This window comes from Carettochelys insculpta, chromosome 4, assembly GCF_033958435.1.
Source record: "Carettochelys insculpta isolate YL-2023 chromosome 4, ASM3395843v1, whole genome shotgun sequence".
Taxonomy (NCBI): domain Eukaryota; kingdom Metazoa; phylum Chordata; order Testudines; family Carettochelyidae; genus Carettochelys; species Carettochelys insculpta.
In genome coordinates this window covers 132,333,377-132,356,340 of record NC_134140.1, presented here as the reverse complement: position 1 = coordinate 132,356,340, position 22,964 = coordinate 132,333,377, and the positions used below count along the sequence as shown (strand labels likewise).

Here is a 22,964-nt window from a genome sequence, read left to right as displayed (position 1 = left end):
AGCTTTTGTGTTATGAGGAGTAACTAAAACTCCCTTACTTATTTTCTCCACACCAGTCATGACTGTATAGACATCCATAATATCCCCACTTACCTGTCTCTTTTCCAAGCTGAAAAGTCCCAGTCTCATTAAGCATTCCTCAGGTGCCAACTGTTCCATACCTCTAATAATTTTTGTTGCCCTTTTCCGAATCTTTCCCAATTCTAGTATATCTTTTTTGAGATGAAGTGACGCCATCTGCATGCAGTCTTCAGGATGTGGGCATACTATGGATTTACATCGCGGCAATATCTTTTCTGTCTTGTTACCTATCCTTTCTTAAATGACTCTCAATATTCTGCTTGCTTTTTGACAGCTGCTGCACATTGGGTGGATGTTTTCAGAGAACCATCCATGGTGACGCCAAGATCTCTTTCTTGAGTTCTAACAGCTAACTTAGACCCCAATATTTTATATGTACAGTTGGCATTATGTTTTCCAATGTGCATTACTTTGCATGAATCAGCATTGAATTTCTTCTGCCATCTTCTTGCCCAGTTATCCAGTTTTGTGAAAGCCTTGTGAAGTTCATTTAAGTATGTCTGGGATTTAACTATCTTGAGCAGTTTTGTAGCATCTGAAATTTTGCCACCTCACTGTTTACTCCTTTCTCCAGATCATTTAAGAATATGTTGAATAGGATTGGTCGCAGTACAGATCCCTGGGTGATACCACTAGCTACCTCTTTCCATTCTAAGAACTGACCATCTATTTCTGCTCTTAATTTCTTATCTTTTAACCAGTTACAAATCTATGACAGGACCTTCTCTCACCACGATTGCCTACTTTACTTAAGAGCTTTTGGTGAGGGACCTTGTTAAAGGCTTTCTGGAAAGCAAATTACACTATATCCACTTGATCCCCTTGTCCACGTGCTTGTTGATCGTCTCAGAGAATTCTAGTAGATTGGCGAGGCATGATTTCCCTTTAGAGAAAACATGTTGACTCTTCCCTAACACAGTGGCTGTTTCTACAGGGGGAGGGATAGCTCAGTGGCTTGCTAAACCCAGGGTTATGAGCTCAATCCTTGAGGAGGCCATTTAGGGATTGGGGCAAATAGATGTCAGGGATGGGGCTTGGTCCTCCCAGGAAAAAAAAACAAAACGGGGGGAATGGGGCTAGATGACCTCCCAAGGTCCCTTGCAGTTCTAGGACATGTGTATCTCCAATTATATTACATTACACATGCCATGATCAGAGAAAGTGGCATGGTAATAAACAGCTTGAAATATGCTAATGAGATATGGATGCAAATTCCTGGCACCTCATTGGTATAAGATCACATGATTTGGAGTCTTCCAAAAATTTTCAGGAAGAAGGGGCCTCTGGAAGGACTTACTTCTGGAAGAACCCCTGGGGGCCACACTTCTACATGTGATTTTGGAGTCCAGAAGAACAGCTTCCAGACTCCAAATCACATGACCTTATGCTAATGAGGTGTCAGAAATTTGCATCTGTGCCTCATTAGCATATTTCAGGCTGTATATTAGCATGCCACTTTCTCCAAAAGTGGCATGTGTGGAAACAGCCATTATGTTCTTTTATGTGTCTGACCATTTTCTTTATTACTATAATTTCAACCAGTTTGCCAGGTACTGAAGGTAGGCTTACCAGCCTGTAACTACCAGAAATACTCTCGAGGCCTTTTAAAAAAGCAGCATCACATAAGCTATCCTCCAGTCATCTAGTACAGAAGCTGATTTAAATGATAGGTTACAAGACTACAGTTAGTAGTCCTGCAGTTCCACATTGGAGTTCCTTCAGAACTCTTGGGTGAATGCCACCTGGTCCTAGTGACTTATTACTGTTGAACAATTTGATCCAAAACCTCCTCTAATATCACCCCAGTCTGGGATGGTTTCTCAGATTTGACACCTAAAAGAATGGTCCAGGTTTGGGCATATCCGTAACATCCTTAACCACGAAGACCAATGCAAAGAATTAATTTAGTTTCCCCACAATGGCCTTCTCGGCCTCCAATGCTGCTTTAGCATCTCAGTCGTCCAGTGTTGTTAACAGGCTGCCTGCTTCTGAAGTAGTTAACATTATTTTTGCTGTTACTTTGAGTCTTTGGAAAGCTGTTCTTCAAGTTCTTTTTCTGACCTTCCCAATGATATTTTTACACTTCATTTGCGAGAGTTTATGCACCTTTCTTTTGGCCTCACTAGGTTTTAACTTCCACTCTTTAAAGGATGTCTTTTTACCTCTCTCTTTTTGTTTCACTTTGTTGTCTAGCCACAGTCGCCCTTTTGGGGACTCTCTGGCTAGTTTTTTTAATTTGTGGTGTACCTTTCAGCTGAGCCTCCTTTACGATGTCTTTGAAACGTTTCCTTGCAGCTTGCAGAGATTTCGTCTTTGGCAGTATACCTTGTCATTTCTGTTTCAATAACTTCCCTATTTTTTAAGTAGTCCTGCAGCAGCACTTTAGCCCACTCAAATAGGGAGAGGGTTGAAAGCAGGCTGGAGGGAGCCTGAGCAAACCCAGCCAGTCAAGACACAGCCAGTGAAGGCCAGGCTGGGCCCTATAAAAAGACTGCAGGATAGAGTGCCACTCACACTGGCTCTGGCCAGAAAGCTCCCTTGGACAGAACAGTGCTGGGCAGGCTTGGGGAGCTGGAGAGAGACACCAACTTCCCAGGCTGTGGCCTTGATACAAGTTGCAAGGGAAGAGGCCCAGGGAATGGAATCAGTAAAAGGAGCGTGAAGAAGGGCAGGACAAGGCTGCTGATAGAGGATCCCTGAATCAGGACTCAGCGTAGTGGGTTGGCCTGGGTCCTCCTTCCCCCACATTGAGCCACCACAGGCCACAGCTTCTAGAGCCCTGGTGGCAGCTGTGAGATGGAGGATTGCTCATACTCCCTCTCCGCCAAAGGGGGCGAGAGAACGGAGTAGTGGGAACTGCCAGAGGGCAATGTCCTGAAGAGGTGCCACACCCCAGGGAATGACATGGACCCAGATGGTGGAGACAGCAGAGTAACAACTGCTGAGACACTGGCAGGAAGAGGGTGACCTGCTGAAGAATGGAGCTAATTCCCAGAGTGAGCAGCAGAGGGCGCTGCGCTGGTGAGTCACAAACCCAGCCAAGTATGGGAGGGGTAGCCGTGTTAGTCTGGATCTGTAACAGCAACGAAGGGTCCTGGGGCACCTTATAGACGAACAGAAAAGTTTTGAGCATGAGCTGTCGTGAGCACAGACTCACTTCCTCAGTGCATTTTTGGTGTTCCAGTACTAGCTGCTCCAAGAAGCAGGCGTTTATTTCTGCTTTACTAATTTCTCCCATAGTCATTACAAACAAACATGCATTGGGATGGTTTCCCAGCATTTGTCGCATTCACCTTGTTCTTTGTTCTCTGTTTATGCCCCATCTGATGAGGTGCACACACCCTCACCCAAGCCGAGATGAGCATCAGGAAGTCCTGGACGCAGCAAAATACCTTCAGATAGGCCCAGCTGGAACAAGGAGTTCAATCCCAGAGTGGGAACATGCTGATCCGGCCCTGAGCAGTGCACAGAGAGCAAAGCAATTGCTTCTTTACCTTAAGGCTTGGAGCAAATCCAGGCTCTGAAGGTATAATCCCCAGACAATGCTGAACACTCAGTCTCTCTGCACCCAACTCTGCCTGCACAGAGGTGACTGTCTCAGATACTGCTAAAGTAACTCTCAGGTTGTAGCTGGGGCACAACAGATAAGGAAGGCACCAGGTGCGCACAGACCTTGCTCAGGGGCCAGCCAACTGCATACCTTTCTAGTATGCTCATGGACATGTTTTCTAAAGGGGGACACAGAGTCTATAGAGCCCCCCCCCCACCCAGCAGATGTGGCCTGCTGCAGTATGAGGAGCACCCTGGAAGGAGTGGAGCAATGAATCATAGAACACTAGGACCGGAAGGGCCTTCGAGAGGCCATCTAGTCCAGCCCCCTGCCCCAACAGCAGGACCAAGTACTGTCTAAACCATCCCTGGCAGACATCTATCTAACCTGCTCTTAGATATCTCCAGTGAGATATTTGCAATCTCCTGTAACACTGACAGACCCAAGTTGCCAGCTCCAGGGATAGAACCTGTGAACATAAGGGCTAAAGCCCTGTACTCTAGTCCATGAGCTAAAAGTTGGCTAGCGCTCAGTCAAGGCTGTAGAGCAGAGAGTTTCACTCATCCCAGATGAAGTCTTAGTAGCACTAGTGTAGGGTGCGAGAAGAGTTTGTAACAGTCTCATGAGAGCAGATCGACCCCTCTGTGAATCCTCAGGAGAATCTAAACAGACCAGTCTGTGCAAGGTGAAAGCTGCAAACTGCCATGGGAACAGCTGCAGAACAAGCTGCGCTTGCCAAGATTTCAAGGCTACGCTGGCAGTAGGCCACCAGAGATAGTGATAAGAAATGCATAGGCAATTTTAGGCAATCTTATGTTAATGAGCTCAGCTTTATCAGCTAGTGTTAGGAGGCCTGTTACTGAGCCTCTCCCCGAGCGAAGCTCCGACGCGTCGGGTTTTCCCCCACTGGTGACTGCGGCGTCTCCGGGGCTCCCGTCGCGGGTGTCACGTGCTTTCAATAAACCAAATATAGCACTTGCCTTCTGGGTACAGCCTCGTCTCTGGGGAACCCGAGCCTGGTTGGTTACAACTAGGTACAATGTGCTTCCCTGGGCTGAAGAAACACATCCTGAGCTTCTGAGACCCTCCAGCACTTCTTCCTAGCCAATGCACCCATTGTAACAACAACAGACCTGGCTTGCCAGCATCCAGGAATAGAACCTGCAAGCACAGGGTCTAAAGCGCTGCACTCTACTGCATGAGATAAAGGCCAGCTGGCTCTCAGCCAAGCCTGTAGAGCAAAGACTCCACTCACCCCAGATGAGGTCTCACTGCCTCTGGGTACTACACTCCCTTGGCAATTTATTCCACTGTTTGACCACCCTGACCATTAGGAACTTTTTCCTAATGTCCAACCTAAAACTCCCTTGCTGCAGTTTAAGTCCATTGCCTCTTGTTCTATCCTCAGAGGCCAAAAAGAACAAATTTTCTCCCTCCTCTTTATGACACCCTTTTAGATACCTGAAAACTGCTATCATGTTGCCCCTCAGTCTTCTCTTTTCCAAACTAAACAAGCCCAATTCTTTCAGCCTTTCTTCATAGGTCACGGTCTCTAGGCAGTTAATCATTCTTGTCGCTATTTTCCAGACCCTCTCTAATTTCTCCACATCTTTCTTGAACTGCGGTGCCCAGAACTGGACACAATACTCTAGCTGGAGCCTAACCAGCGCAGACTGGAACGGAAGAATGACTTCTCGTGTCTTGCACTCCCCAGCTCAGTACAGCATGCACCGCCACGCAGTCTGCTATGAACGCCGTCTCCAGCTGCAGGAAGAGCTGATAAAAAGACCAGTACTATTTTATTTCCTGTGTTAGCCTGAGTAGGACTCTTGACATGTGTTCCAAATAATTCCCAGTTGCGCAGCTCAGAGAGACAGTTGACAGGCAGGTTCTGCCAGTCCCCGCTTTTCTGTCTGATTTAGATAGGTCAGACAGCCTCCTGCATGGTGCACCAAACACCACGAGCAGCAGCGTAAGTGCGGACCTGCTGGCAGGTCACTTTCTCCAAACCACAGAAGGTAGCTGTAACGCCAACCGTGCCAGCTGTTTCAGGGTTCCTTCCTAAGTCTCCCCTCCTCCTGCATCTGCTTGGGGCAGCTGTGGGATAGCAGGGGAAGTGATATATGAATGAGCAGCCTTGAGGCTGGCCTATTCGCAGTGATGACACTTACCAGCCTTATGAGCGAGGAACCACATAGGTGACTTGAAGTCACCTGCACTCCATTCCCCACTGCCGTCTCAGATGCTTCCCATTTGCTCACTCTTCACTATGCTTAGTGCCTCACGTGCTTTAACGTACCAATCATAATAACTCTGTAAGGTAAGGGTTCAGACTGCGGAACTGGAAGACTAAGTGACTTGACCAAGAACACATAAGAAGTGGCAGGGTCTGAACCTAGGTCTCCTAAGCACTAGGTTAGTGACCTTGCTCACTAAAGAGGCTATGGCTCACCTGGAGATCTGGCTTACACTACACAACTGTCATTTGAAAGAAACAAAGCTTTTCAAATAATTAGTCAGGGAGTTGCAGCCAACTTTAAAGTCAACCCTAACAAGTGTAACTGAGAAAGGGATGTTACTCCACACAGATCAGTGTCTTTGTTAGGAATGATGGTACTGAGGTACTGGATAATAATCAACTGAAAAAGGAAAGTTCCCTTTCTCTTGTGGGGGAAGAGTCAAAATGAATAAGAGAAAAATTCTAGGAAAATCCAGAGAGAAAAACCAAAATATCCAATAAAATCAGTCCCCCATCCCCAGAGATGTTAGGTTAAATTACATTTTGTGTCAGCAGACATTACGATTAAATATTTGGATGGCAGTACAGCTTATCCACGCCAATCTTGGATGACAATCCCCCATTGCGCTAGGCACTGTACAAAAACCAAACAAATGTGATCTCTGCCCCAAAGAACTTACAACATCTAAGTAAAAGACAACTTTCTTCACACATCCCCCAGGTTTAGAGATGAACTAGATGATCGTTCTGTGAGAAGCCCTGAGCCTTCGGATAAAGCAGCAACCTGACTTTTGCCCCATCCCTCAGTGAAAAAGTGGGGGAACACCTTGTCAGAGAGCACTGAAGTCTTGGGGATGAAGAAAAGATCTAGAACACATTATTCGAAATCAGACCATAAATTAAAGCAGCAGATTCAGAAGGGAAAAAGAAAAAGAAGGGTTCCTACTCCACACTGTCGAAGGCATTCTCTGCATTAAAAGGCCCACAGAGCCCACTGCACAGAGAGATCCTCTATTTATTACTTTGTGTATTCTCCCACCACAGCCAATTTGATCAGGGGACGAAAGAGGTTTCACATGTGAAGCAACAATCTTGGAAAGTATTTGGCCATTACAAAATAAATCTACAGCCCCCATCAAAGTAGTATCTAAGTACATCACAATCCTGAATATATTTATTCTTACAACAGCGCTGTGCTAGTATCCCTATTGTATAGGTGGGGAATCGAGGCACAAAGAGACTAAATGACTTGACAAAGGACATGGAAAATCTGTGGCAGAGCTGGGAATTAACCCTGGTTTCCAGGCCAGTCCCAAAACCACTGGACCAGCCTTGTGTTTGGCCATGCCTGGGAGAGATTTCCAAAAGGCTTGTGTTACCTAAATTCTTTAACTGCTTTTGAAAATCTACCCTATAGGACTCTGATGACCACCTTCAGGTACTGAAATGCATGATTCGGATGCCCAGCACTTGTAAAAATAAGGTATCTTGCTTAGAGATCTAGAGTTGAGTGAAGGAACATAACTTGAGGTCTCTGCTTTTGAAGGTTGTGGCCCATGTCCTTTTCATCTCAAGATGGAGCTTCTCTATGCTGTTTGGACATGCAAGGCTTCATGATAGCTCACCCAGTGACTGCCTGCCTGTTGGGTAGCACAGATGGTGGCTGAGAATGTTACAAAGGCTGCTGACTCACTCTGAGATACAAAGCCCTCATTCAGGTAGGACCCAAGGACTCCTTCTCGGCCTATTCCGCACCTTCACGTTCCCCCTCAACAAAAATCCTGATCTCAGGGACAAACATGCAAGAGGTGCCAGCAGCTGTTCTCAGCAGCAGGGCCTCATCTGGGATCTTTAGCCCCTGCAGAAGTCTACTTTATCCTAACCAGCTCCTGACTGCTTCTGCAACTTGATTCAAAGACTCTGCCAGCCAAAGAGGAAAGCTCACTCTCATCTCTCTCTTAGGACACAGCTCACAATGCCTGTCTTGGCTCGAGCTTTTTGCAAAAAAAATAAGCAATGGACTCTCTCCAGCAATTACTCTTCTAACTTCACAACAAAACATTCCAAAGGCTGGGTGTCTTTCCCTGGCAAGTTTCAAACACTACCCTGAGAGGCAATTATCAGATTATTCAAACAGCATGCAACATTACTCTCCAGGCTGGTAATCCCCTGACTCAGATCCAAGCCAGGAAAATCGTTTGCTTGCTGGTTGGAGAATCGGCTCTCCACTTGGGGGGAAAGCATCGCATCCCTCTCAGTGATGTGAAGGGAGCCTACTTATCAAGACTGGGGTAATGTATAAAGGCATGAAGTAATCCTCTCTGCTTAGGGTTTAGTCTTTCAGTCCAGATGCAGCCACTGCATTTTCTAAGGCAGTGAGTATTTTGCAGCCAGTAACAGGTGCACCGTGCTTGAGTCTGAACACAAGTGTCACACAGCGTGAATAATTCAATCCGATTTCTGCATGCTTTCTTTCAGCTCTCTGCAAAACTCCCAACCCAGGAGCTAATCTCCTGGACTCTTCTGAAGCAGCTCATCACAGTAGCATCCCAGACTCCCCAAGTGGGATGAGGGCCACACGGGGTTAGGCACTTTGTAAACACATCGCAAGAGCCAGCCCCAGCCAGCCCCGAAGAACTTAGCATCAAAACAAGCAAAAAACTAATCTGGGGTGGGAGAAATATCACCATTCCCTGTTTAGAGATGGAAGAACTAACACAGATGTAGTGGCTTGTAGGGAGGCCATGGAACATTTTGTGGCAGCCGAGCCAGGAAATCAACCCAGGAAGGGGCATGGGGAGACTCCACAAGAAGCCTCCATCACTTAGATCCCACTGTTCAAAGGCTGCCAGGCACTCCTCGAAGCACAGGGTCTGTTCCCCTTCACGAACCCTGAGGCTTTGGTCTCCTCCAAAGGGTCAGAGGCAGACTGGGAAGGGCTAAGAGCTGGAATAAATTGTCTGGGATAGTTGGTGAATCTTCCCCACTGGAGATATTTAAGAACAGGTTGGATCAATGTCTAACAGGGATGATAAGAGAAGGTGCTTTGTCCTGCTATGAGGGCAGGGGACTGGATTTGGCTGCTCGAGGTCCCTTCCAGTTCTAGTATTTTAAGGAGATGTACCACATCACTCCTGCCAGCCAAGCTGGCCAGCCCTAAAGAATATCACATGCTGCCTTGTCCTGATGGGTGGAGTTCTGGTATAGAGCGTGGTGGGTCCATATGGCCCCCTCGTGCCCACCAGCTAGCATGCAGCCTGTACCCTTTTCCAGCCGGCAATCAGTATGGTGGAAAATTCTCTAGTGACTGATATGCCAACAAATTATTGCAACAGCACCCAGAGCTCCAGCCAAGACTCGAGCCCTGCTGTGCTATGCACTGTACAAACATAGGAGCCAAGAAAGTCCCTGCCCAAAGACACTTGCAGTCTGAGATGAGTGACAGCAGAAGGTTTAAAGGTGGAGGGATTTAGTTTTATAACCACATCATGTGTGTACACAGACACAGACACAGACACAGACACTTGCATTCATTTTTGACACTGGAGTAGGTGCCAGCTCTCCCCACGTGCTGCTCAGGACAGCCATCACTGACTGGCAGATGTCTTCAGAGCTCCCCAGCTAAGGTGAGCTGGTGAGGAGGAGCAGAGGGGGGTACAGACCTTGGCAGATGCTTTCCAGCCGGCAGTCCCTTGCACGCAGGGTGGCAGGCAGGCACATGGAAGGTGTTTGTGTGAGGGTCTGGCCAAGAGGTGGACAAGGCTAGCAGCACAGCCAGAGAGAAAAGCAGGGAGTGAGGGGACGAGGTGTGACGGTGAAGACGCATCTCAAACATGAGGCGGACAAATGGGGAGAGCCAGGGGAGGGATTCCAGGCTGGGAGGGCAAGGAGGACGAATCTAGCAGTGGGGGTTGAGTGAACCAAGAAGGGGCACCGTGGGTGTCGGCAGCCCAGAGTGAGGATATGAGCGAGCGTGTCTGGGGAAAGACCGGGTCTGAGAAATGCCATGGAGGAGGGCCATGGAGAGTCCATGAGCGTGGCTCATGGATGGGGAGTTTTGAAACAAAGCAGCAAGATTTGGACAGAACTTGTGTGTGTGCGGTAAGCAAGGGAGGAGCTGGAGGTGACTCACTTCTTAATCCTTCTGTGGGAAGGCTGGCTCGTCAGAAGTTGTTACAGGCCCCTGGCAGCCATCCCAGCCTTCTCCTCTAGACCGGCCTGTCAGTGGGGCGCAGTTGGTGCAGAGCGATCCTACTCTGGGGAACAGATGGGTGGAGATAATGCCCCATCAAGACCTCCTCCCACAAAAGGGAACAATCATTGCCCGCAGCAGGCAAAATGCTGTGGCTAGCATACGTGAGACTCCCACGTATTATGCTTTCGGGAGCACTGCAGCGGAGGGGCTAGGAGTTCTGCCAGGCAGGAGTGCTGATCCCTACAACATAGATGTGTCCTGGTGACAAAGGCAGTACAGATCCTCTGCTTGGGAGACAACAGTTCTCCTCTCACACTGGGCATTTCCAGCTTCACCGGGCCTCAGCTGTGCCCTATTGGATGGTCTTTATTTATCAAGCACCAACCCTGCTTCCAAGTGTCAGACTGGGGCTTTCTCTCTCTGGCATCACCAGCTGTGATAAAGATTCCTCCAGCTAGATTATGTCCTCCATGATACTTGCACAAGCCCATTATTTCATGTTATTTCCTCTGCAATTGTGGCTCAACCCCATTAGCCTTGCTGGGATTATAGAGGCGTTGGTGAGTACAGAGTATGCAGGCAACAGGGCTGGATAGGTGTAATTGAAGGCACAATCTGAGGCCACCACAAGCCACGTGGACCTGCTCCTCAAGCAAACACCATTTTATATCCTGTGGGGTGTCTTCTTGGTCCTGCCATGACAGCAGAGGACTGGACTTGATCACCTCTCAAGGTTACTTGCAGGTCTATGATTCTTCAGGGAGGGACCAGTGGCCTGCCACCTCCCACCAACCTGCTGGACACATTGACCTCTCTTCCATCCAGGTTGTGAACACTAAAATCCTGGAAAGTTTATGTAAGCTTTGGCATGCACAGCTCTCCCACCTGCTCAAGCAATTGTATTTACATGCGCAAATGAAGCACACACTTTTGCTTGAGCAAATGTATGTATGAGTGTTAAAGAGAGGTGCGCTACTTTCAGAAGACTTTTTTCTGACAGTCTTTTCTGAGTGGGGGTAAGAGCTTTAAACTAGGGCCTAGTTTCAGAAAAGGCCACCACCAAACCACTAGGGTCAACAGCAGCTGTGGTTCTTAAGTTTTACAGACACAATGAAATTGTCCTCATCTTTGTCAGTATGTGAAGGTCAAGACAGCTTCACAGCTTTCTTTCTAAACAGCAAACTTCCTTCTCCAGCTCTGAGCCACCCTGCTCAGCGTAACCAGGCTTGGAAAATGAGACTGCATCTCTCAGCTGGACCCTGTGCTCTGCAACACTACAGCTCCATTCATTCACACTTAAGGCAAAAACTCATCAGTGTGTAAGACGTGGCAGCTGCTGCTCAAAGTAACTGGGGGAGAAACATATGTTATCCCACCTCCTCCCATTTGTTTGTGTCCTGCTTTCCTCGTGCAAGTTTAACAGAGTTGCAAGGGGAAAGAGTTGATCAGGAAAGCACAGGGATGAAGTAAGCTGACAGAGATTCAGAGATAGAGGAGATAAATACTCCTCCCATCAACTCCCCTTTCACAAGGAAAATCTCAGCTCCAGTACAATAAAGGGTGTGATGGGAGAACACCCATAATTATCCTCCTGCAACTACAATGCATCAGGAATTTTCAGCAGATTTTGGCAGGGCTTCGAAACATACTGATTTATAGAATCATAGAACTCTAGAACTGGAAGGGGCCTCAAGAGGTCATCACTTTGAGTTCCCGGCCCTCATGGCAGGACTAAGAACCATCTAGACCATCCCTGACAGGTGTTTCTCTAATCTGCTCTTAAATACCTTCAGTGATGAAGATACCACTACCACCCTAGCCAATTTATTCTAGTGTTTAACCACCATGACAGTCAGGAAGTTTTACCTAATGTCCAACCTAAACCTTCCTTGCTGAAGCGTGAGCCTCAGAAGCCAAGAAGAATAAGCCCATATCTTTCAGCCTTCCTTCATAGCTCATGTTCTGTAGACCTTTACTCATTCTTGTTGCTCTTCTCTGGACCTTCTCCAATTTCTCCACATCCCTCTTGAAATGTGGTGCCCAGAACTGGACAGAATACTCCAATTGAGAGCTAATCAGCGCAGAGTAGAGCAAAAGAATGACTTCTCATGTTAGCAATCCTGTTAATGCATCCCAGAATCATGTTTGCTTTTTTTGCAACAACATCACACTGTTGACTCATATGCTTAGCTTGTGGTCCACTCTGACCCCAGACTCCTTTCTGCAGTACTCCATCCTAGGGAATCTTTTCCCATTCTGTATGTTTGAAACTGCTTGGGCCTTCCTAAGTGGAGCACTTTGCATTTGTCTTAAATGAACGTCATCCTATTTACCTCAGACCATTTCTCCAGTTTACCCAGATCATTTTGAATTATAACCCTATCCTGCAAAGCACTTGCAGCCTTTCTCAGCTTAATATCATCTGCACTCTTAACAAGCGTACTCTCTGTGCCAATATCTAAATCACTGATGAAGATATTGAGCATAACAGATCCTAAAACAGCCTCCTGTGGGACCCCACTTATTATGCCTTTCCAGCGTGATTGTGGACTGTTAATAACTACTCTCTGAGAACGGTTATCCAGCCAGGTATGCATCCAACTTATAGTAGCCCCACCTAAGTTGTATTTGCCTAGTATTGATAAGAAGGTCATGCAAGAGCATATCAAATACCTTACTATAGTCTACGTATACCACATCTACCACTTCTCCCTTAGCCACAAGACTTGTTATCCTATGAAAGAAAGCTATCAGATTGGCCTGGCATTATTTGCTCTTTACAAATCCATGCTGGCTGTTCCCTACCATCTTGTTTTCTTTCAGAAGTTTTGAAATGATATATTAGTGGAAATTAAATATTAAAAAGTCAAAATAGAAACAATATTGAATCAAAATGAGCTTTTTTCAGTGTTGTTTTGTAGGTAGTTGGGTCTTTGTGATTTGCTCCAATTCACAACAAATTCTGAAACAGCACAGGGCTCAGTACACTGATCCAAGGTAAGCTTACTCTGTCAGCAAGTTCAGGCTCATTTCCTTCACTCACAATTGGAGACACTCATCTCCTAGAACTGGAAGGGACCCTGGGAGGTCATCTAGGCCAGTCCCCTACCCTCTTGGCATGACCAAGCATCATCCCTGATATCTATTTGCCCCAATCCCCAAATAGCCTCCTCAAGGCTTGAGCTCACAACCCTGGGTTTAGCAGGCCAATGCTCAAACCACTGGTAGGGAGATCCCCTTGTCACTATGTCCTTTGCAGTGACTGGAAGACATCTTATTGCTTCTTTCTCCATGGTTATAGATCTCCAAAACTACATCTTCTTGTCAGTTTTACACCGGGAAATTTATATTCCTGCAGAGATTGTTGCCACTACATTAATTTCTGCTCATTTTCAGTCTTAATGTTTTTGTTAGTGTAGCCTATAGTGTTACATTGCTAGCCTGCTATACCAGATAACATGCTCTTCTTGAGCTGATTTATACGACTCAGTTATTATATCCAGCTGTCACTGGACAGTATTTCAGGGGCTTTGCTGTATTCATGATAGGTAATTATAGTTATCCATAATATTAAGCTGTAATGCAAGAAACTTACAGGGCTGTATCCTGTAGGAACAGCTAAAGCACATTCGTAAAGTTAGCATAAGCTCTTGCAGCCTTCAGCCTGGATAAAATAACAACTCGGTTACTCCTCGGTTTTAGGGAATTAAATGAGGGATCCGAACCTAAAGCTGAGCTGGTTTATCTGGTGCCCAGAACCAGGTGGTAACCACAGGGCATGCTGCCAAGCAGAAAAGTCCCAAGGAAGACCAAATGCAATGGTTGAGGAATGAGAATCCTCATTAACATGTAGGAATAATCGTCATAGTATACTCATCTATAGCGAGAGGGTGCCCCAAGATTCCCTAGGGTGAGGAAATAACATATAGGCATAGTAGATTGGGCAGAAGTAAGCGGTGCCAAGGCCCTACAAAATATCCATGCTCGGGTCTGTCAGAGTTCCAACGCTCCACTTGTCCGCTCTTCAGCTTCTCGACCTCCTGTTAAACTGTAACCCCAGGGGCACTGAGACCACCACCACCCAGGGAGAGCGAAGTCTGTGCTCTGCATCCAGCTGGTTTTAGCTCATGTGGTAGAGCACATGGCTTTAACCCCTAAGGTTGCAGAGTCATTCCCTTCTGCCAATGACCCAGGTCTGTTGGCCTTACATGGCTATTAGCTGAACATTGCAGTATTGCTTAATCACTTAAAACTCCCCATTTGGACCTTCAGCTTCACGGGGCATGCCTGTGGTGAGGCTGGTCCTCTGTCTCTTAATGTCAGACCTTCAGAGAAAGGTGTAAGTGTGCTAGGCCAAGTAATTTGTTATCTCATAAGTGTTACAGAGGGAGCCCTAGCATTGGATTATGTTCTTGTAAGCCTGTGCAGTGGTGGCGGCCGGAGCCCCAAGCCGTCTAAATCACTGCATGGAGCGCTTCAGGCTGCTCTGGGGCTGGCAGGAGGAGAGGGGAGCAGTGCAGGGCACTCCAGGAGGGCACACATTGGTCGGCTGCCTTAGCCCCACCCCTTCCATCTGAGGCCCCACCCCTTCTAGGAACAGGGAGCCAGCGGTATCCCACCTTGCTCAGGCACTCAGCAATTCCATCAGCCTTTCCCCTCCCTTAGTATCAGCTAGGAACACTGAGCTTCAAAGTGGCTCTGAGTAATCAGTCACTTTAATGAGGGTACACAGAAAACTCTGAAAGCACCAAACAGTTACATGCTACCTTTTGATGTACAGTTAGGCATGCATCTGATCCACCAGATCTCTATGAACTCTTAAGCACTCTCAGTCAATGTTCCCTCCATTGTTTCCATTCAGGTGCGGAATATATTGTCTTATGTGCACAAAGGCATGTGCCAACGTGCACCACCAATAGACATCTATGCAGCTGGCTGTAGGCAGCTATAAGCGCTCTGCTATTCAAGGTGGAGGCACGTGACTCTCTCCTAGGTGGCCACATGAAGGCTCGACTTATAGGGAACACTGCTCCCGGTGCCCTCTGACAATTGGAACTACGGAGTCCCTGGGTCAGAGCCACCCAAAGATTTTGGGGCAAAATTCTGCAACTGAACCCCCATCCCATTCTGCCAAAAAAGTACTCCGGCGATTAAAGAGTTTAGGGAGACTAAGATGTCTATGGAAACCTGATCTAGAAAATGCCACAATATAAATCAATAACACTTTTAATACTATATTCATTGTAGAGCTCTATTTTTGAAAGAAAGGACAAAGGAGATGCAGTGGCTTGACAATCTACAATATACACCGAGGATAAATCATCAAGTTGGATGGGATAATTTGGAAAGAAAACACCCAGCGCTGCTTCTCAAAGCAAGTGAGGCGTGATTAGAAGTAGCTGAGAAATCATTTCCCAGAAATGTTTAATGCAAGTTTTTGACAACCATCTCAAAAAAATTACTGCATATTTCCATCGAGTCCAGAAAAAAATGTCAATGGAAAGATTTGATTCAGCCCTAATGCCAATACTGATCATGGGGCCTTATTGGGCAAACACTTGTGTGCTGAGTAACTTTAAGTTCACAAGGCCTATTAGTGTGAGTGAAGTTACTCACAAGCATATTCCTGCCCTCAGTCTGTTAGCAGTGATTAACAACTCTCCTTTTCTACTGAATTAGAACCTTTCCTTATGGGGACATTTCACTTTGTCAATTCATCTTTTCTTGCAATTTTTAAGCTAGGGCACTTTGCAAGTGCTTCTTTGATATTAATTTATTGTGCGGTTGCTTTCTTGCATTTTCCACGTCAATAAAGAAAATGTATTTTCAGTCTGGATAACTTATTTAAAATTAAGGCAAAGAAAGAACCAATGTCACCTCCGATCGAGAGTCCATCAAAATGTCTCAGTTTGATAGAAATTCAAACATCTTAGGTTTTTTATTTCTTCTTGGTGTTTATTATTTTATGTTTACAATATAAAAATGTAAACCAGAAATATGCCAATAACATCAATGATATCATAAGCTGTATAATTTGTTCAAATGAAATGTCTCTGAAATGGACACTTCCTTGTGGATTCTGTACAATATGAAATTTCCAGTGGAAAAAATATTCTTATGGGAACTTTCTGACGAGCCCTAAATGCAGAGAGTTGCCTTAAATTTAAAAAGCATAGAACGCAATCATTCTGCAGATTGAACCTCTCTCGTCCAGCACCAGTCAGAGCACCCTTGGGACCTGACCAGTGCCGAACAAGAGAATTTGCTGGACCACCGGTCACTATTTTCTAGCACATTACCAACATTTCCACTGCTTCTGGGCTCTTAGAAGACAGTTACGGCTAAATTACAGTTAAATAACAGCACAGAACACTGAGAGCCAGGACTGGTGGCTGGAAACAAACTTTAAGGGACCAAAGGAAACTGGGCCATACCCATGATAAGTGCTCATCTGGGTAACGAAAATGATGCTGGATTACAGATGTAGCTGGACAGGAGAGTGACAAACTAGAGAGGTTTAACGCGTACCACCCTTTCCTTCACACAGTTCTGAACCTGACCAGTTACTGTCATCTGACACGCACAATATTCACTGTGCTCTCAGCCCTGCAAGGAGAACCAGGCAGGTAGAGCTGGTCCTGCAGAGATTTTTATGGGAGCTTAGTGGGGTGTTGTTCTTGTGCAGGCATTTGCGCACTCAGTTCTCCTGGCAGGAGGCAAATCTGATTACAGAGCTGTGTAATAGTCCGTATTTAAACACACACACACACACACACACAAAAGGGGTTTGGGGCAAATGAAGGAGGGAAAAAAAATCTGTCACGGTGGTACTTGGTCCTGCCAAGAGGGCAGGGGACTGCACTTGATGACCTCCCCAGGTCCCTTCCAGCTCTATGTGATGTGTTATCTTAATGTTAATTAATTAATGTCAATGGCTGGCTGGCTCAGTAAACCTAGAAGCTGGTGCAGCACAACCATTTCATCAGCTCCACCTTCTTGGCTCTGAGAGTGCCCCAACCCTGGGGTGCTGCCCAGGCTCTGCTTAACAGCAGGAGACCTTGGTAATAGGGGTAGCACATCTGTTAAGCCCCCCAGCTGCATGCTGCTGAGAGAGCAGTGTGTGGGGTGGAAGAGTGTATAGGAATACACTAGCTTTGCCACAACCTCCCTGGGTGAGCCTGAGCAGGTCTTCCCCTAGCTGAAAAATAGACAGTAGCACAGTTCTGCAGCAGCCTGGGGGACATGAGTCCTTCACTGGAGCCTGGGAAGGTTTAGCTAGAAAGGGATATAGAAGCAGCTGCTGAGAAACCCCAGAGCTACTGAGAGCAAAGTCTCTGCTCTACTGCACATGGCTTTAGCCCCTAAGGTTGCAGGTTCATTCCCTCCTGTCAACAGCCTTGCATCTGTTGCCCTTAGAAGTGGGGTGGATATGGGATGAACTTCTGGAAGGTCTTAGTGCCTCTGGGGTTACACGCTGGCTCCAGCTTCTGAGACCTTCCTGCAATTCATCCTGGAGGAGCCCCCACTTGTAAGGCAAACAGACCCAGGCCAGCATCAGGAAGGAAGGAACATGTGACTTTAGGGGGCTCAAGACATGTGCCTGTACTACATGGGCTAAAAGCTTTACAGATTTGGCTGGAAGCCAGCTGGCTGAGACATGACACTCCCCTGTGAGTGGTCACAGAGCCCCTGGAGTTACCCACAGAAATAACTTCATTACAGGAGAGTTCTCAGGTTGTGGGATGGGAACCCTCAGTAGGTCACAAACTATCAGACAGAGGCACAGTGAGCTCTCAGCCTCCACCTGCATCTGTACCAGTGCTAAACATAAACTAAGAGTCTTTTCCATTTGTAAAGGGGTTTACACTCAGGGACTTGCCAGGGAAAGGGATCACCAGTACGCAAGTTTGAGACCCGCGGCGTTAGAGTTAGTTCAGGGTGTCACAGGCCAGTTTTTAAAGAGTGAAGAGACTCTTCTGTACAGGGCTGCACAAAGCAAACAGCGGGTGAGCACTCTTCAGTGGTCCTTTCTGCTACGCCGTATCTCCCCATCCACCACGGACACTCTGCCCCAGCGCCGCGTGGTGAAATGCTCAACGCACAGGAATGAGGCACCAAGCCCAGTGCTCACAACCTCCTGTTTTCCTCATCAGCGGCAACGACATTTTACCCCGACATTCTTCTACTCCATGCCAAGAGCACACCCAGCTGGCTGTTTACTTAAGCTCCACACAGAGCGCATTCCCTTCACAACTAGTCCCTGCTCCACCCCTCTAACAAGACTTCCACTGCCGTTGTAGCAATTTAGGTGGAATAAAGGCTTTAGTGGAGTCCAGTCACTGTCCAACTTTAAACCTCATTAAACAAAAGCCCAGGGATTGGCCTATAGAGACTGATCACAAACGCAGCAGTCGACCTCTTTTTAACCTTTTGTTCATGACAAAGAAAAGAAGGGAAACCAGTGTCAGCCTTCGAGACGTGAAGTATCAAGCCGGGTTTTCATTTTAACAACAACATCTCTTGCTCCTTTGCCCTTTAGCTGAGCGTTTCGGAAGGAAAGCCTTCTTGGCTGATCCTCCCTAGATGGTAACAATTGTCTTTTGGGGCCGAAGAGCAGTTAGTTGAGATGGGCTGCAGTGGCGGCCGTTGTTGAAGTCCCACCCCGCTTTATCCCAGGTCATATCTGGGATTCAGCTGAAGCCAGGAGAGTAGGAATTGTCACCTGGTTCCTGCTTTCAGGCCTGGGCAGGACCTCTGAGGACCTAAATGACCATGTCTGGGGGGCCCAGCAGGGGATGGGCTGGCAGCCACAAGGATGACGTTCTTTCCAATAGCCTGTTTTTCTCCCCAAAGTCATTTTCTTTAAAAGCCCCCTGCCCAAGGCTTCCTCCAGCCCCAGGCCTTCCTCCTGTGTTTGTCTTTCTTCCCTGGTTTCCCTGCTGGCCAGAAGTAGGAAAGCAGCAAGCCCTTTCCCAAGCCTCCAACATGCATGCAAGAGAAGGATGCAGCACTGCATTTGCATCAGTGCAGCACATCCTTGGAGTTCTGAGGCCAGGTCAGTGAGGGCAGGCAGGGACAGTGCAGCAGATCCAGCCACAGAGTGAAATAGCTGGCCTCCCTCCTCTGCCTCCCTCCAAACATCACTTGTCGGGGATGTGGAAAAGGGGAGGAACTGGCATGGACCACCAGTTCTCAGCCCCAGAAGCCAGTTAAATCTCAGGAAAGACCCAGCCAGCACCACCCGCATGATCTTCGCATGGCTGCAGTTCACTGCACCATGTATCAGCCCCTGACCTGAGCTGTCAGCCAGCAAGAAGCAGACGGGGAACGCTGCACATACCTCTGGGTGCGGGCTGGGATCCGGCCGAGGAGTCCTTCTGTTCGATCCAGGCTGCCTGCCACTCTGAGCAACACGAGCCAATGTGCCGCAGCACTGCACAGATCCAAGGTTATATGGGCTGGATTAGGATTTTTAAAAGGGGAGTCACAAACAAGTTAGAAAAAACAAGTCCAACAAGTCTCAGTGACAGAGGCTTTAGCCGGTGATGCAGTTTCAAGGGAGTAATCCTAACAATAACAGTACAGTCTGTTGCATGGTGTCCTTCATCCAGGAATCCCAGTGCCTTTTGCAAGCAATAATTAATTAGTCCTTACAATTACAATACCTGTCTATCATGAACATCTCGCGTGTTTTTTTTCAAGGAAATAAAATTAATCTGCCTCTGACAGCTAGGTAAAGACTAATGAGACAATAGTGTGCAGTATCTGGGCAAGAGATCAACCAACAAAACAAATACACACAAAAAAACTGCAGAGTATTGAAGAAATATTGTTGAACATTCACATCCAGATTCCTAGCTGGTGTAAACTGGCGTCATTCCATTAACTCTAATTGATACCTATGCCAGTTCATAGCCGGCCCATTAATGAGTGAAGTAATGTTGATTTACACTAGCTGAGGGCCTGTTTCTAAGGGTCTGGCGGGATGAGGCCATGTTTACATGATCACTTACATCCTTTAGGGGTGTGAAAATACATTCTGAGTGACACAGACTTCACTGATAGCACACACAGTGCCGTGTCCACAGGAGAGCACTGGTCAAGATGATTTAATTATATTGATGGGGCGGTTCTTTCCCGCAGGCATAGGGCAGCTACAAGAAGGATCTTACAGTAACTCAGCCACATCAGCAAAGTCATGCCACTAACAGCTCCATAGCTGAACATTTGTGGTCCTCTTCTAATCTCAAGTTAATTGGCTGTCAGTTATCTCCAGCTGGCTAGATTAGAAATGCCAGAATGCCTTTTTTATTTTAAATGGTCAAACAGAGCTTTTTCAATCCATTTGTGTATGTGTACAAAGTCTGACGTAATCTTACTGGAAAAAAGAGGGTAAGTCAATCACTTGTGTGAGGTAACAAACATTTGCAAAGTGTCAAGACTAGCGTTCATAGTGACCGTAATTATCTCAATTTAACTGCCCATCAAACTCAAGTTAGAATACAAGCGTGTAGGCCAGGTCTACACTAGGGAAATAAGTCAATTTCAGATACCCAATTAGATACACAGATACACAGGTAGGGCAATTGCAGAACCCCACTTGTTATACCTTTCCAGCAGGATTGAGAACCATTAATAACTAGTCTCTGAGTATGGTTTTCCAGACAGTTTTACACCCACCATATAGTAGCCCCATCTAAGTTATATTTGCCTAGTTTATTAATAAAAATATCATGCAAGACCATAACAAATGCCTTACTAAAGTCTAGGTATACCACATCCACTGCTTCTCCCTTATCCACAAGGTTCATTATCCTATCCAAGAAAGACATCAGATTGGTTGGACGTTTGTTCTTTACAAATCCGTGCTGCCTGTTCCCTACCACCTTACCACCTTCCAAGTGTTTGCAGATGATTTCCTTAATTACCTGCTCCATTATCTTTCCTGGCACAGAAGTTAAATTGCCTGGTCTGTAGTTTCCTGTGTTGTTCTTATTCCCCTTTTTATAGATGGGCACTGTAGTCTCCTTTTTCCAGTCTTCTGAAATCTCTCTTGTCTCCCATGATTTTCCAAAGATGATAGCTAAAGGCTCAGAAACCTCCTCTATCAGCTCGTTGAGTATCCTAGGATGCACTTCATCAGGCCCTGATGACTTGCAGACATCTAACTTTTTTAAGTGATTTTTAACGTGTGCTTTTTTCATTTTATCTTCTAACCCTACCCCTTTCCAGCTAGCATTCACTAGGTCAGGCATTCCTTCATCAGACTTCTCGGTGAAGACCGAAACAAAGAAGTCATTAAGCATCTCTGCCATTTCCAAGTTTCCTGTTACTGTTTCTCCCTCCTCACTGAGCAACGGACCGACCCTGTCCTTGGTTTTCCTCTTGCTTCTAATGTATTTATAAAAAGACTTCTTGTGTCCCTTTATGCCTGTAGCTAGTTTCCTATGCTATGATACTATTTTTAGGCTTCTTAGCTAAAAATATTTTAATTATGACCCTTTTATTCAGGGAGATTGATTTAAATCAAGACAATAAATTGATTTAAAGTGCATTTAATTTTCGAGTATTTTCCATTGAACTCACTGGTAAGAAACTCTAAATTCTGATCACTTAGGGTTATTAAAGCTTCGTGACATTTTGAAGTTATTATTCCCCTCTATTTGGCACTGGTGAGGCCACATCTGGAGGATGGTATCCAGTTCTGGGCCCTCCCAGTATAGAAAGGAGGTTGATGCACTGGAGCAGGTCCAGTGGAGGGCAACGAAAATGATGAGGGAGCTGAAGCACATGACCTGTGAGGAGAGGCTGAGATACTTGGTCCGATTTAGTTTGCAGAAGAGAAGAGTGAGGGGTGATTTGATAGCAGCCTTCAAGTTCCTGAAGTGGGAGCTCTAAAAAGGCTGGACAGAGGCTGTTCTTGTTAGTGATGGATGACAAGACGGATGGCAGAACAAAGAGCAATGGTTTCAAGTTGCAGTGGGAGAGGTGTAGGTTGGATATTAGGAAAAACTACTTCACCAGGAGGGTGGCGACGCACTGGAATGTGTTGCCTAGACAGGTGGTGGAATCTCCATCCCTATCGGTTTGTAAGTCCTGGCTTGACAAAGCCCTGGCTGGGATGATTTAGATAGGGTTGACCCTGCTTCAGGCAGGGGGCTCGACTAGATGACCTCCTGAGGTCCCTTCCAGCCCTAGGAGTCTATGAAATACAGAATGTTAAGCAAACTGACTCCGGGCTAAAATTCCACCTCATTCACCCCCAGCCACATGCGATTTTAACTGGGCACAGTGTTCATGTTATCTCAAACTTCTGCACGCTGCTGAACAGTTGTCACACTCCACAGCCTCAGAGACCATGCTTCAATAATGGTAGAGCTACCTAGCATGTTATCTAGCATGGTCTGATTCTCCTCTTACTCCCCTTCTTTGCACCTTGCTATTATTCCTTTGGCATCAGTGGCGTTACTCCAGGTGTCAGTGATTTAAGAGTCAGGTCTGCTAAGTGTAAGTTTCTTTGTGAACTGCGGTGAGATTTTTCTGGAAGAATATGGTTGGCTGTGCCATGTGTAAATCATGATTTTTAATCTGGGGGCCCAGGGGCTCTATTTGGGGTTCTCGAGGCTGGAGGCCAGAGGAGAGTAAGGAACCCTGCTTGTAATTTGGGAAGATAGGCTGTGTAATTAAACTTCAGACTCATGAGCTGTGTCTTTTGAAAGTGGTATGCAAGTGAGGGAAATTGCAACTGCAAATGAAGTACAGATTTGCATATCTGGTACCTCATTTGCATATTCTCATTTTGAAATATCTTCTTTCGAAAGAAGAAAACCAGTGTAGACTCTGCTCTTTCAAAAGTAAACCCCATCCTCGAAAGAATCCTTCTTCCGTTTTTTATGGCA

General features: G+C 46.4%; 1 protein-coding gene across 1 annotated transcript in view; it reads right to left on the bottom strand.

Moving 5' to 3' along the window:
* Positions 1 to 19,516, bottom strand: part of LOC142012203 (transmembrane protease serine 11D-like) — a 39,858-nt gene extending 20,342 nt beyond the window's left edge. The window contains exon 1 of the mRNA XM_074992062.1: positions 19,406 to 19,516. The gene's annotated coding sequence lies outside the window, so the exon portion shown is untranslated. The remainder of the gene's footprint in view (positions 1 to 19,405) is intronic.
* Between the last annotated feature and the right edge of the window lie 3,448 nt (positions 19,517 to 22,964).